This window comes from Oreochromis niloticus, linkage group LG2 (assembly GCF_001858045.2).
Source record: "Oreochromis niloticus isolate F11D_XX linkage group LG2, O_niloticus_UMD_NMBU, whole genome shotgun sequence".
NCBI lineage: Eukaryota > Metazoa > Chordata > Actinopteri > Cichliformes > Cichlidae > Oreochromis > Oreochromis niloticus.
The window spans coordinates 7,840,374-7,856,506 of NC_031966.2; the positions used below are offsets into that span (position 1 = coordinate 7,840,374).

At 41.4% G+C, this 16,133-nt stretch overlaps 1 long non-coding RNA gene across 1 annotated transcript; it reads left to right on the plus strand.

Annotated features, from left to right (window-relative positions):
- The first annotated feature begins 1,377 nt into the window (after nucleotides 1-1,377).
- LOC112847807 (uncharacterized) lies at nucleotides 1,378-15,866 on the plus strand. Its single transcript, XR_003221594.1, has 3 exons — nucleotides 1,378-1,718; nucleotides 11,273-11,386; nucleotides 12,312-15,866. It is a non-coding gene; the product is annotated as an uncharacterized LOC112847807 (long non-coding RNA).
- The last annotated feature ends 267 nt before the right edge of the window (nucleotides 15,867-16,133 follow it).

A 16,133-nucleotide genomic window follows, 5' to 3' on the forward strand; every position in this document is an offset into this window, starting at 1 on the left:
TCACAGTGAGGAAAATCAGTCAGGAAAGTGCCACGGTTAATTTGATGGTAAAAAATAGTTATTGTGTTTAAATGGATTCTTTTAAAGCAGATTCTCTGCACAGGGAAGCTCCCGTGTAACAGGACGCGGCATGGCAACAAACTAGACGGACAAAACAAAGCTGCAAATACCTGATAAATCATTAATAACAGCAACATAAACCAAACAGCTGGAAATTCAAAATGTTCAGATCATTCAAATGTGAGCCTTTGTATGCAATTTAAACATAAAATGAAAATTTAACACAAGATACTGGAGACAGAGTGAAAAAGAATTTAAAAATCATCAACATTAAAAAGTTACAACACGACACGTCGCTGTCACTGAGCATCTCTGAGCTCGTGAACAGAAACATGGAAAGATATGATGTTTGTTGCATCACTGCAGTGAATCGAGCTGGAATATTTATTTACAACTGCCTCCAGACAATATGCCTATATGCTTTTTTTTTTCATTTCAATTTTGATAAAAGGTACAAATGTAAACAAATTAACACAGACATTTACTACATGGAAGCCAATTTTGTCCATCAGCGAGGACTCTGCTTACACACGCTAACTGGTCAGTTAAGGCTTTATACAACAGGACAAACACTCTTGTACCGATTTCCAAATGCTGTCAGAGGTGTTTTTAAACCCCAGCAGAATCTTTCATGTGTGCAGCAGAAGCTGCTATCAGGCGGCTGCTGCTCGCTGTTCATAATGCTGTGATGCAAATACTAAAATTACTACTGCGATCATATCTACGGCTGCACAGGGCCAGAGAGTGGGACTTGTTTACACGTCACACACCCCACAGTGTCAGTGTTGAGAGGTCAGCGTGCAGCAGCGTGATCACAGCAGATGAACTTTTCTTCCTGTGGAGATTATTGAAATATGTTAAGCAGCAAAAGCTAAGAGGAGAATAAACAGCAAACCTTTTACAAAATCATCTTCATTAAAAATAAATGACTTAAAGAAATAAAAATATGCGGTTTCTCTGCCAGATGGATGCGTCACCTTTTACAGCAGGGTAATGAAGATGATGGCAAAAAGTAAATTGCTGATTCTATAAAGGCGTCGTTGGGGAAGAATGAAGAGGCTGACTTTGTAGTTTGAGGAATTAAATTCTAATAATTCTAATAATACTACTTATTATTGTAGGGTCTACCTTACAATATAAAGCACCTTGAGGTGACTGTTCTTGTAATAGATTAAAATGAATTGAATTGAAAACATCAAGAAAAAAAATTCGTGATTATTTTTGTGTTTGACCTCAGAGGATCAGTCACTCCCCGTCCTCAGTGAGGACTGAGCAGCTGAACTATCCTCTGACTTCACTCTGCGCAACAAGCTGACCACCTCACCTAGCTTCATCTTTCTCACTGACACACACACACCAGCCACACACTGCGAAGCGAGCGTCCATCTTGGCCGGTCGTCTCACCGCAGGCCTGCAGAGAAAGAGAGCCGTCCTTCCGACAGCAAAGGTTAATAATTCTGCACCTGACTCCGCGGGACCTGTCTCTGTACTAATGCTATGATTTAATCAAATGGAAGGAGAGGTGAGGATCGACGCTGCGCTGCCAACCGGCACGCCTGACCAAAGCACACAGACAACAGCGAAAGTCAGAAGGGACAGACGGGAAGGAAGAGAAGTGAATAAAATGAATTAGATGCTGGAACGAACAGTAGAAACCTGTGAGTAATTTATTTTCCACATTTTTGGAAACTTTCTTTTCCCCCACTCCATTTCAGAGAGGAAATATTGCATTGCAGTGTCTCTTTCTTCCTATGCATTTAAACTAAATATATATATATATATATATATATATATATATATATATATATATATATATATATATATATATATATATATAGTTATTAAACATGACAACAGTTAAAATTATGAGAATAAACCAATGCCAAACACCGAGCAAAGGTTCTTTGATTTGATTTTGATTTTTCATCTTTGATGTTGGATTTCTGTACAAGGTCATTTAAGACTAAGCTGCTCACAGATTTAGTAAAAGGTGTCCTTTGGCATGTTTTGATGTACACACTTAGCGATAACGTCTTCTGTGAACAAGCTGCAAATTCTGCATCAGGTAGTTGGAACAGTGTTTCTAAGAGTTTATCCAGAGTTATCAGGCTTTGTCTTCTGAACGTTTGGGTTTGGTTTCCACTCTCTGAGTTATTTCTTTCTTTTGTAGTTTAGCTTTCATTTGCTCAGGTCAGGTTTAAGCACAAAACTACTGTCACCATTTAACCACAGCAGTCACTGATGTTCTTACTTCTCATCAGAGGAGATTAGGGGTCAACTTAGAAGCTGCTCGAACTAAAGGTGGGAAAATGCGTGCTTCGTAAAAGCAGCTTCCTTTAGGTGTTTTTGCAGTGAGGTGAATTATGTTCCACAGCTTTCCCTCAGCACAGACAGTCGGGAGCGACCCGCATGTCTGCTGCTCAGAGCGCATCACACAGCTCTAATGATGTAAACAAAGGACGCGGCGGCCGCGGTTTACCTCATCTGCAGCCAGAGCACAAACCAGCGCTTAAGCCATGTTGATATGTGAGGGGGTGTTATGGAAAACGGTCCAGCCCTGGCGCTGATCTGAGCAGATTTGGGCGGCGAGCCGAGGCGCAGACAGCGACCGCTGACATCACTCCCTCCCATCCCCAGACAAAGTATTGGCAGTGAGAGTTTGTCCTCCATGCCAAGTTGGGAGAGGAAAGCCTTTGAAGTTCGCAACCTGTCTGATGTGCATTGACCTATGATAATAGCTCTGATATGTTTGATCTTTAGTTCTGAAAATTAAAAGAAAAAAATAGTAGTGTGACCTTAAAAAAGTTTTGAACCTATGGCTTCTGTACAGGGCTCCATACTTTGAAATGATCTATTATTGTATCTCGTTCTTTGTATGTTCTGTTCTCTCAGTTTTTTAAGTGGTCTCTTTGCTTTGATGTGGAAACTTTTACAAGCTGTGACATGAAAAAACCTCTAACCTCTAGTGGGGCTGGTAAGGTTTTAAGAGCACAATCACTGTCTAATTTGCATGCAAGTATGTTCAATTCAATTTTCAATTCTATTTTATTTATATAGCGCCAAATCACAACAAAAGTCGCCTCAAGGCGCTTTATATTGTACAGTAGATCGCACAATAATAAATACAGAGAAAAACCCAACGATCATATGACCCCCTATGAGCAAGCACTTTGGCGACAGTGGGAAGGAAAAACTCCCTTTTAACAGGAAGAAACCTCCGGCAGAACCAGGCTCAGGGAGGGGCGGGGCCATCTGCTGCGACTGGTTGGGGTGAGAGAAGGAAAACAGGATGAAAGACATGCTGTGGAAGAGAGACAGAGATTAATAACAGATATGATTCGATGCAGAGAGGTCTATTAACACATAGTGAGTGAGAAAGGTGACTGGAAAGAAAAAACTCAATGCGTCATGGGAATCCCCCGGCAGCCTACGTCTATTGCAGCATAACTAAGGGAGGATTCAGGGTCATCGGGTCCAGCCCTAACTATATGCTTTAGCAAAAAGGAAAGTTTTAAGCCTAATCTTGAAAGTAGAGCTAGTGTCTGTCTCCTGAATCCAAACTGGAAGCTGGTTCCACAGAAGAGGGGCCTGAAAACTGAAGGCTCTCCCTCCCATTCTACTTTTAAATACTCTAGGAACAACAAGCAGGCCTGCAGAGCGAGAGCGAAGTGCTCTAATAGGGTGATATGGTACTACAAGGTCATTAAGATAAGATGGAGCCTGATTATTTAAGACCTTGTATGTGAGGAACAGGATTTTGAATTCAATTCTGGATTTAACAGGAAGCCAATGAAGGGAAGCCAAAACAGGAGAAATATGCTCTCTCTTTCTAGTCCCTGTCAGGACTCTTGCTGCAGCATTTTGGATTAGCTGAAGACTTTTCAGCGAGTTTTTAGGACATCCTGATAATAATGAATTACAGTAGTCCAGCCTGGAAGTAATAAATGCATGAACTAGTTTTTCAGCGTCACTCTGAGACAGGATATTTCTAATTTTAGAGATGTTGCGCAAATGGAAGAAAGCAGTCTTACATATTTGTTTAATATGTGCGTTGAAGGACATGTCCTGGTCAAAAATGACTCCAAGGTTCCTCACAGCATTACTGGAGGCCAAGGTAATGCCATCCAGAGTAAGAATCTGGTTAGATACCATATTTCTAAGATTTTCAGGGCCGAGTACAATAACCTCAGTTTTATCTGAATTAAGAAGCAGAAAGTTAGCGGCCATCCAGGTCTTTATGTCTTTAAGATATTCCTCCAGTTTAACTAATTGGTGTGTGTTACCTGGCTTCATGGATAGATAGAGCTGCGTGTCATCTGCATAGCAGTGAAAATTTATGCTATGTCTTCTAATGATGCTGCCTAAGGGAAGCATGTATAATGTAAACAGAATTGGTCCTAGCACTGAACCCTGTGGAACACCATAATTGACCTTAGTGGGTGAAGAGGACTCTCCATTTACATATAGAAATTGGAGTCTATTAGACAGATATGATACAAACCACTGCAGTGCAGTACCTGTAATACCTACAGCATGTTCTAATTGCTCTAATAGGATATTATGGTCGACAGTATCGAACGCTGCACTGAGGTCTAGCAGGACAAGCACAGAGATGAGTCCACTGTCAGAGGCCATAAGAAGATCATTTGTAACCTTCACTAAAGCTGTTTCTGTGCTGTGATGAGCTCTGAAACCTGACTGAAACTCTTCAAATAAGCCATTCCTCTGCAGATGATCAGTTAGCTGTTTGACAACTACTCTTTCAAGGATTTTTGATATGAAAGGAAGGTTGGAGATTGGCCTATAATTAGCTAAGACAGCTGGGTCTAGAGATGGCTTTTTGAGTAAAGGTTTAACTACAGCCATCTTGAAGGCCTGTGGTACATAGCCGATTATTAGAGATAGGTTGATCATACTTAAGATCGAAGAATTAATTAATGGCAGGACTTCTTTGAGCAGTTTTGTAGGAATGGGGTCTAAAAGACACGTTGATGGTTTGGAGGAATTAATTATTGAAGTTAACTCAGAAAGATCAATTGGAGAAAAAGAGTCTAACTTAACATCGATGGTACTAAAAGTAGCTGTAGATGATATTATATCTGTGGGATGATTATTGGTAATTTTTTCTCTAATGATAAAAATTTTATTTGTGAAGAAGTTCATGAAGTCATTACTAGTTAACGTTAAAGGGATTGTTGGCTCAGTAGAGCTCTGACTGTTTGTCAGCCTGGCTACAGTGCTGAAGAGAAACCTGGGGTTGTTCTTATTTTCTTCAATCAGTGACGAATAATAAGATGTTCTGGCTTTGGGTAGGGCTTTCTTATAAAGCAGCAAACTATTTCTCGAGACTAAATGTTCACAAAAGAAAAATATTTTCCACCTTACATGGTAAAAAAATGTGAATGCAATTGAAAAGTCCAGAAGAAGACAGAAGGTGACTGGACCTCCCAAGAAGATGACAGTGGAAACTTTGGATAAGACATGCTAAACAAAGTGGATGAGGTGGAGTTGGGGAGGTGGAGGACTGCACAAAGATAGTTTAACCAGTGATTTAGCCTCTTACACCACGTTACCAGCCGACCACATTACCACCCGACCACCAAGGGTTGGGGTTAGGTTGCACTTTAGCCACATGCTCTTGTTAGCCCCACAGCTCTTCTGTTACAAGACTTCAAGTATGTGAAAATTCATTTAAAAGCCATAACTGTGCACCTAACCACAACCCTAAATAGGTTACAGGTAACCTGATGGATGTCAAAACTGGCTGGCTAAATATTATTGAACAACAGTTGTGGAGAAGAGCCCATGTGACCAAAAAGACTTCGAGGTGGAAAGTTAAAGAGCAAAATCTCTCTTTTATTATACATCTTTTGGACATATAGTTAAAAAACCATGGAACAAGAAGTGAGACACATTTTTGTGATTACTCAGTTCACTCAGTAATCATTTACCATTTATCACCAATGGTTATTAGAAAAGCCAGGAAAGTATTCAAGGGGCGAAGATAGCAGAGAAAAAGTGAGATAGGTAGATGTAGAAAGTATTCATCAGTACTGGGAGGCTAGGCATACGGCAGCGAGAGAGGTGGCAAAGTTGAAGGAAAAGGGCTTATAGTGAGCTGTATGTGGAGTCAGGTCTAGTCAAGTGGCTTTTTTGTCATTCCAACCACGTGCAGTAGTACAGTACACAGCGAAACGAGACAATGTTCCTACAAGACCATGGCGCTACATATGACATACAACAGACAATTAACACAGGGCTACATAAAGTGCAATGTGCTAAAATTGCATAAAAACAAAACAAAGACAGTGCAACACCAGACAGTGCAATAGACATGTGCAAAAGACTGAGCATTGTGCAAAAAGTGTGTGTGTGAGGGGTGTGTGGGGTCCTCCACAATGCTATTGTGAGGCTGGACACTAAGTAAGGAGAAATGTATGGATGGAGATCACGGACCTCATCTTGGCCTGGTACCCCGGTAGGCTGATGCATATTTGGTCTGATGGGTCAATTCAAGGGCAGCTGTTCACCGTCCCTACAAGCAGCCCACAACAGCAGCACAGTCGTTCGTTTTCATTACGACACTGTATTGCCCAATCAAATCTCTTAACGCAACCAAGATCTTCCATACCTTGGCTGTGTGCTTGCCCAACTTGTAGTTTAGTGTGGAAGAAGTGGTGAAAGAGTGAAAGAGGGTGTCGAGAAAATGTCTTCCTGAACAACGAGAATGTCACAGATGAAAAGTGGGAAGGTGGTTGGTCCAGATGGCATGACTGTGGACGTAAGTGTATAACCCACAATCCTGGGTTTCCTTTGGAAACCTTCATGAAAAGGGGAAAAACAATTAGTAACAAAATGAATGCAGACACTAAGCCTCACATTCATGACATGCTTTGAGTGAAAAATGATACAGCTGTTGACATGGGGTGTGTTGGACTAATCAACACAATGTGACAGATCTTAATGTGTCAAATGATTTAAGTACTCACCGATTTTCATGGTTTAAGGAATGACAACATGGAGGAAATGTAAAAACTGATAGGATGCCTGTTCTTTTCTAAATCCCCGCTCTGCTCCTTTAATCTGGATGCACACACCTTTTTTGGGTCTGAACAGTCGTCTTCCCTCCTGGTTCCCGGCTGATAAATAGGCTGTGATTTCACACAACAGTCCCTCTTTGTGCACCTTTAAATGAAAATTAATAACTGTCTGACTAATGGAAAGATTAATGAATCCTCAGCGTAACCCTGTGAGTTTACATAATGCACATTTACATTAAAAACACACATTATTCCACAGAGCTGAGCGTCATAAATCGGAGGGGGTGAGCTGTGTTTAGCTACGGTATCTCTGCTAACTCTTATCGCCCAACTGCGAGGCTTTATCAGCTGTGAGGCTCTGGCAGAATGAGCATATCTGCTCACCACAGAGAGCAATATGAAAATTACCCTGCTTTTATAATCATAATTCATGCATTTTTAAATAAATGTAGTTTGTAGGAGGCTGACTCAGTACTTTCTCTGTATTTTCCTCGAAGTACCGCTCGTCTAGTTCATAACAAAACTGCTGGGCTCAACAAGCTTGTTAAAGTTACAGATGATAATAGTATTTTTTAATTAAAAGAGAGTCTTAGCTACAGAATTTTTAAAATGTCACGTGTTTTCATGAGACACAATCAAAATGAGATCAAAGAAGGTCTGATTTTAAGGAAATGCAAGAATAACACCACACTGTGTCTCCTTAGCATCATGTTGTTGAAGCCCAAATGTCAGTTTCTCATTACTTGACACAATTGAACAGATTTTTATTGCTGTTATAGTAAAACTGGAGAAAGGCTGCTGGCCTAATCCAGCCATGTCCCCTCCCTAACCCTGACCACAGAGAGGTGTACCATTTGGAGAAAGATTTCACGTAGTGAAACATAAAGAATTAGCATCTATAGGGCAACCACTATTAGCATATTATTAATATTATTTTTCTGTTATGGTATATTTAGAGAGCCTCCGGCCCCGGGTAAAGCATGCTGTTTTAGTAAGGCTGGTTAATCTGGCAGTTTTCTCATTAATCAATATGTGTACAAAAGAAAAAAGAAAAATGTCTATCAGTCTTTACCCGAGCCTTACCTAAGAATACGACAAATCCATTAAATCCAGTACAGTATGTGTAATAAAATCAAATATCTCTGTCAAGACTGGAGGTTTTGTCCAGCAAAAGTGTGCTGTATTTATTTCAGTGTGTACCTTGCTCATGTTTTACTTTTTGCCATAGAAGTAGTAACTTCAAATTTATGTTGGAGTTAAAGTTTGTGGGAAGATTTTGATTTCAAATAAATAGCCTCCGGTTAAAAAAATGTCACTATGAGGCATCGCAGATGTACAGGAGTCAAACCATTTAGTAACAAAATCTGAAAATATCCCCCCTCGAAAAGCGTCTTTGGATTCATTCTCACCAGGGACAGCGGCCTGCACTGGGTAAGAGGACCTTGTAGGTCTCACATTACGATAAGGGGACAGCAATTCAGGAATATATTCAAGGCCTCCACCATGTAACACCTGGAAGTGAGTAGCAGGATTTTAAAATGAATTCAGAGGCTCAGCGGCAGCATGAAGAGAGCTGCAGATGAGCTGCTGCAGAGTGAACAAAGTGTTTATCAGACAGTCTGCTTTCCTGGAGGCTGTACGAGTTTCCTGGGATCCTCTGAAGCGTTTTTCAGATGCGGGAAGTCTGGGATCTCCTTTGGAACATGTGAGCAGACAGAACCTGAATAGTTAAAAGGAGGATTAAAGAAGAACACGCTGCTGCTCCTGTAGGAGAGAGCACTTTTCTCTGCTATGGAAAGCAGCTGCAGAAAGAGGCTCTGACTGGACTTTGTCCAGGAGCCGTGCTCCTCCGAGGCTGAGTCGTCTCAGTTCAAGTGTTTGGGTTTCCACGGTTTGGGGTTCGACCTGTGGGAGCGTTCAATTAGAGCGACAGACTGCTTCAATCGATCTCTGATGGGTGTTTGAAAGTTAGCCAAGTCTTGCAGGGCTTGATCGAGCAGGACTGTCTGCTCAGTGTTTTGGCTTCCCAGATATTTTTCTTCTCATCGGGAGGAAACCTGAGGATGTTCGATTCGCTGCCAGAAAATCTTCAATTCATTCAGGTGACCACAAGATATTTTATCACTCCATCATAATGGAAGGGCTCTCTAAGCTGTAAATAAATGATGGATTGTAGACAGATAAAAGGAGACGGAGTAAAGGATAGATGAGATGAGATGAGGAAGAGGAGACAGTGAGGAAGGAGCTGAGGAGGAAGATAAGGAAAGTAGCAGGCAGAGGCAGGAGGAAGAACAAGATAAGGCAGGAAAAAGGTGAGGCAAGCAAATTATTCAAAAACTTTTGATCTTTCTTATTTATTCAATCATTTACTGACAAGTCGCCATTCATTGTGCGTGTATACTGATGATGTTACATCTAAGAACATCCCAACAATGTTCCAGTTGTTTTCATTAAAGAGCTCGGGCCCCCAACATTAGTGATATCAATCATTTTTTAGTGCTTCACAGACATTGGTACCAAGGAAACGAGGAGCAAAGGTCTCAGAGAAAGAGCTCAATGAATGCAAGGATTTTATACCTTTCTATTGATTTCCTTCAAGTGTCGTGGGTGGATGAGATGAGGCCTTCGGTACATCTATACAATTACTCAAAGTTACAGATGCCTGTGGCCTGATGTTGTGAAAGAATAGGTGCACCTGTGGGGATGCATACATAATCTTCACTCCTCCAAACACAAATTTTATCTCCATGCAGCCAGAGAAATCCCCTTCCAGCCAACAGATTCTGTCCCTGTCAAAGTGACATTGCTGAGTTACACCACAGCACCGAAATAAACTGGAGTCATCGTCTTCACCTTTTGGCGGCTCCCTCTAGGGCTCACCACAGTAGATCACTGGCCTCCATCCCACTCTATCCCAGCATCCTCCCCTAATAATAATAATAATAAAAACTTTGATTTGTATAGCACCTTTCAAGGAACCCAAGGACGTTTTACACAAGAGTAACAAAAAGATTTTCAGGGTTTGGTTGAAGAGGATAGTTTAGAAAAGTTGTTTGAAGGACTCTGGTGATGGAGCTTGGTGAAGCTCATATGGAAGAGAGTTCCAGGGGGTGGAACCTCTGCCCTCAAAGGTAAGAAGGTTGGTGCGAGGGACAGAACGCAGACCCTGTCACACCTTCTTCTCTACACCCATGAATCTTCTATGAGGTCTTCCTCTTTTCCTCCTGCCTGGCATCCATCTTCAAACTCTTTCACCAAATATATCTACAGTCTACTATGATTGGCTGTCCTTCATAAAAAAAAAAGATCTAAACAGCAGGTGGGGGGGAGGGGTGCTTCTGTGCTAACAGCTAACGCTGTGGATTTGATATGGCGGCATCAGGGAGATCCTTTGACTGACACAGAGCTTTTAGAACAGCCTGAAGCCTCAGCTGCAGGCTTCATGATTGGTTACACCAGCAGATCTCATTCAACTTTAGCCTCAACTACACTCAAGTTTTGAGATGAGCAAACACGTGAATGTGGAAATATGACTTTACATGGATGTAATAGTTGAAATATTCTCTGTTATGGACATACAACCTATCAAAAGTGCACCCTGCCTTTGAAAACAGGGATATGTTCCAGTCCAGCCAAATCCTTGAGTTTGTTAAATAGGTGCTTAAAACAAAAAAGTTAAAAATGGATGACTTCCAACTTTTTTCATGCAGTACAGTTTTCTCAGGCGTGTACACAAAGAGTGGGGTCGAAACAGGACTCGAAACGTAGCAGAAAGTGTTCTTGACTGAGCTTTTGCGAAACAATCAGCTATGCCATTGCTAATCAAGACATCTGCCAACATTACACACCAGACCGGAGTCAGACTGAGTGTGGGTGCTGCTGCTCTTCCTCCCATGTTTGCCAGTCTCCTTTCACCTCACGTTTAACTCTCATTTTGCTGAAGTGTGAATGTGTGTTCCCCGTGAAGCCTGAGTGTGTGTTTATTCTGTGTGACAGCTTTGTGTTTCATGTGTAAGCATGCACGTGAGTCATGAGCACACTTAGTCACTCTATAGCATGTTGTTAGACGATGCATGCAAGTGTTGTTCTTGCACTACAACCTGCCAACAAGCGTGTGGTATGCTTTTTTAATTATCATCATTCTTTCATTGTGTGATCTGCCATTTCAACAGCAAACATCAACCTCTCATTCACACTGACCCCAGTTTTTTGAGTCAGATCGACAGTGGGGGTCGGAGCTGAGCTGCTGAGAAGCCACAGTTTCCAAGTTTGATGGCCATGCTCAGGTAAGGAGGGAGACCCTTTGTTTTTAACATTCTTTGGGTTGTGTACCTTGTGGCTTTCTCTAACTTTGTTCATGTCCCTAAAATAAAAAAAAAAGGTGTTCCATGGAGAGATGTGAAAATGAGCAGAAACGAGTCCACAGTCCCTTTAACAGATAACCAAATTTCAAATTGATTTTTGTGGTGTTCTTACAATATTGTGATCTCACCTATAGTAACATCCATCCATTCTTGCATTCACTTATCTAGTTCACAGTCACTGTGTCATCCGGCAACACCAGTCTATTGCAGAGACAGAACTATTCACTCTCACATTCACACCTCATGGTTCGGAATCACTCATTAACCTAACATGAATGTTACTTTTCTGTGGGAGGAAGCCAGAGTACCTGGAGAGAGCCCACAGAGAGAACATGCACACTCCACAGAAAGGGCCCAGCTGGCTAATGAATTCAGGCCTGTCCTTGCTGTGAGGCGACAGTGCTAACCACTGCACCACCGTGGTGCCTCTTTTAACAAACTACCATCACTGAAAAAAGTACGATGTCCTATGTATTTGTTTATATTATTTATTTTACCCTCACTAGCTTCTGATCTAAAGTCATTGTGTTCTATAAGCAGACCTAAAGTACGACAGAAACCAGTCAATTCAGAAAAGCGCTTCAAACGTTATTCCTAGCAGACATTCAAGTGGTAAAAAGTTAAATCATGTTCATGTCATACTTGAGAGCAGGAAGGAATCAGTGCTTTGTTTTGCTTATGTAAAAATTTTCTGTAGAAATCAGCAGAATTTCCCCTTCGGTTTGGGATCAAGAAGAATTTTGGATTTAATGATTCAAATAGGGAGAAATATTTCAGTCTCGCTCTTTGTCAAAGGACAAAAAGACAAAGAACATGAGCTCTGTGTTTCTCCTTCTCTCTCTTTTAGGTTGCTGCCTGGAGGCCAAAGGTCATATTGCCGCTTAATTAGCGAGACGCCAAAAGAGGCTTCTGGCAACATCGGGACAAACCGACAAAGACAAGATCCCACACGACACGTAGCCCGCGGCCTAGATGGTTCATCCCCACAGAGAGATGTGAAGTTGCTGCGTTCACGTTGGATTATTTCTCTGACTTTATCCGAGTGTCTGTGAAGTGCGTCCTGGCTTAAAGGCCGATTGTAAGAACTTAATGGAAGTTCGTGAGACTTGGATGTGAGATTGTTGGTGGGGTGGGCAGTTGTTGTTGTTGTGTTTGTTGCTGATGTGGGTCAGCGTTGATGGATGGAATAGATGAATTTCTTTCCTTTTTGTAATTTCCATTTTCCTCTGGGAAATAATGTCAGTGGACAGGAAAGAAGCTCTCAATATTGTTGCAGGCATGTTTGCTTGGCAAAGACTCATTATACTGGATATTACTGTGGCAGGAGGCCGGGAGTTGTGGGGGGGGGGCTCTGATGAAAATATTGATGACCCTGAAGCCAAATGTGTATAAAGCCAAAAATATATTAGTTGAGGTTTCTGAAGAACTCTCTTTGTGAGCGCGAAACAGAGACGAGGCAACATCCTGTCAGCAGCCATCACCGACAGACACTCCACTTTATCACGTTCAGTGGATATCAAACTAAGTTTTATTCATGTTACTGCTATTTTCACAAAGGAAGCTGCAAATCTATCTACAGAGAAACACCCGTATTAAACCAAGTTTGAATCGTGGTTCAAAATCAAATCAAATCAAATCAGCCACTCAGCAATTAGTGGACTGCTGTACTCAGGTTAAAGACTGTGCACAGTGGACAAATGTGGTAACTTTTTAGATGCAAATTTGCACTGTTTACCAAATTAAGAGTTAGAAATGGAAGAAATTCTCATAGAAAAGGTGGAATCGATTCTAGAAAAACTGCACAAACTGTTAAAACTAAGGTGGACACAGCTAAGAGTATTTATTAAGAATAGATAGATCGTCAATAAAATAAAACATCAGAGCACCTGAGTCAGCACGACACCTGCATTATTGCACTTGAAATTGGACTCAGCCCAGACTCCTCCTTTACACCGATACTGTTCATAATTTTTATGGATAGAATTTTTACATCCAGTCAAGGGATGAAAGGGAGTCGAGCTCAGTGGTCTCAGAATAGAACCTCTGCTATTTTGCCGATGTAGTCCTGCTCGCTTCAACATGTGGTGATCTCCAACCTGCAGTGGGGCAGTTTGTTCATGAGTGGGGAAAGAGGGGAGCGAGGGTCTGACAGATGGACTGGTGCAGCGTTTGCAGTAATGTGGATGCTGTACTGGTCTGCTGTGGTGAAGTCAAAGCTCTCCACTTTCCTGGTCGATCTATGTTCCTACCTTCACCTATAGCCATGAGCCGTAGGGAGTGGCTGAAAGATTGAGATCACGGAGTGGTGGAAATGGGCTTCCTTCAAGGACTGTCTCGAGTAGAGCCACTACTCCTCCACACAGAAAGCAGCCAGCTGGTTTGTTTTGGGTCACCTAGGTGAGGTATGTCCAATTAGAAGGAGAATCTGGGGATGGCCCAGGACAGGCTGCAGTGATTAGGTTTCCTGGCTGGCTTTGGAAACCCTCTGTTCCCCACAGGAAGAGCTGAAGGCTCTGGCTGTTGACTGGGTGCATCTCTGCATAGACTGCACAACCGAGATAAGAAGAAAATGGATTCATGTTAAATGACCAAAATTATGCCAACATATCCATATTCATGTCCCCTTTAGCCATTTTAGAGGTGGACATCATCAGCGTCATGAAAGACTTCAGAACAGCGTCGCTCCAACTTAGTGTCACAGTCAGTAGCTTGTTTGGCCATTGTCTTTTTCAACATCACAGTGACGTGCCTGTACAACGCCATCCAACACCTCAGCTGAATTGATGATTACAGATGTGATAGAGCAGGGACACATTCAGCAGCTGATGACTGATTTTGATGACTTGCCTGACCTACAGTGTTCGATATGGTTTGATGAAGCTAAGACAGTGTGACCTTCTTTTCTGGCCAAGAATGTAAATAAACGATGGACTATCTGTTCTGCCACAAAGGCGGGATAGACAGATCCTCTGTAGCACAATCTGTGTTTACTTTCAGGACTGGGTGCCTTCATGATGGAGGAAATAATAAAACACAAGCTGCTAGTTTCTTTATTAAAATGTAACAAAGAAACTAGCAGGTGAGCCCATGAAGGCTCCAATATCTCTGACCAAATCCGGATGTGAAAAAGCATCCTGAGCTCACTCAGAAACGCCGCTTTAACTCTCAAGTGGAGAAAACGTCTCTGTGGAAGGAGGACGGACATTTGTAATAAAGTGATTCCGTATCAAAGAGGAATCCGCCCAGTCGACCGCTTATTGGTTTCAGATTCCCGGGCTCAGTATCAGAGGGTTTGTGGATGATTGATGATGTCTTTCTTTAATCAGAGAGGTGATTCATCAGGGCTTTATTTTTCCGGATTTCAGGTGTTTGTGACACAAAACTCCAATTCATTTCTAATCACGGGGAAATTAGTGTTGCTCCTCTCTGTGTTTCTAAGCTCTTGATCACATCTTTGATTAGGTTCAGAAGGTAAAAAACACACTTTAATCTTTCAGGACCCCCCCACGTAACAGAAAGTGAAAGAGTCTTTAATCACATCTTTATAGTAAGCTCACATGTTCATTATTCTCCCTAATTACTGCCAAACCCCTTAATCGAAGAAAAAAAATGCATTAGACAGTATTTTGAAGAAAAACCCTTTTATCCTTTTTTTATTGTTTGTATGATTTCAGAAAAATAAACAGTTTTAGAGGCAGCAATTTACAGAGAATCTATTACACTTGTTTATTTTTTTCTTCTTCTCATACTGGGCTTTGGTCCTCCATTCATCCTCTGTCAGAAACATGCTGTTAGGTCTTCTCCCTTTAAGATACTTGTTTTAATCAGACTTCCTTCTAAATGGCTGCCCTTTGCAAACAAAAGGTTTGGACAACAGGGCTGTGGCGCGCACATACAAGGACATCTCTTTGTCACATCCTACTGCAGGCATCTAAATTGAAAAGCAGATAAAACTGTTTGAAACTGAGCATTTACAGCAGCTAATAGAATTTATATAACTTAACATTTAATGTTATTTATTATAAAGTGTGCGTGTCACAAATAAATAGACCAAGTGTCAAATCTTTATATGAAAAACTGAGTTACAGGAAAAACTAAACGTTTGCACTGTTGTAAAGGTGCTGAGTGTTTTCTTGAATTGTGTTGCTTGCTGGTCTTTTGTACATTGTGGGCTTTGTGTGTCCTGCTTGTAAGGGACTGGTCTGTGTGCTGGTTCCTTTGTAGTGTGACTGATGATAACAATAAACATTTGTCAGACTGTGATTCTGTCTGACAACACAACAATTGCTGGTGACCGCTATCTAAACCAGTCACTGATGACCTGACGGTTGGTAACAAGTTAACAATAAACATGACAAATTCATTCATTTTTTTTACTGAAATGTTTCTTTTCTTGGGATTAATATGCAACATTTAATTTGGCATTCAGAACTGAAAATGAACAGCCACAGATGCTCCAAGAGAGACTGATTTCACAGTCAGTCGCGTATTTATATTCTACATATGAACCATTAAACGGATGTAAAAAAGGCATCGGTCTAGGCTCCATTTTTGTTCATATTTAACACCGCAGCTGTGACCCTGACAGTCATTTATTCACACTGATATTCACATTGGAGGAAGGCTTCAGCTGCACAGAAAATTGCATTACAGTCAGCTGATTTATCAT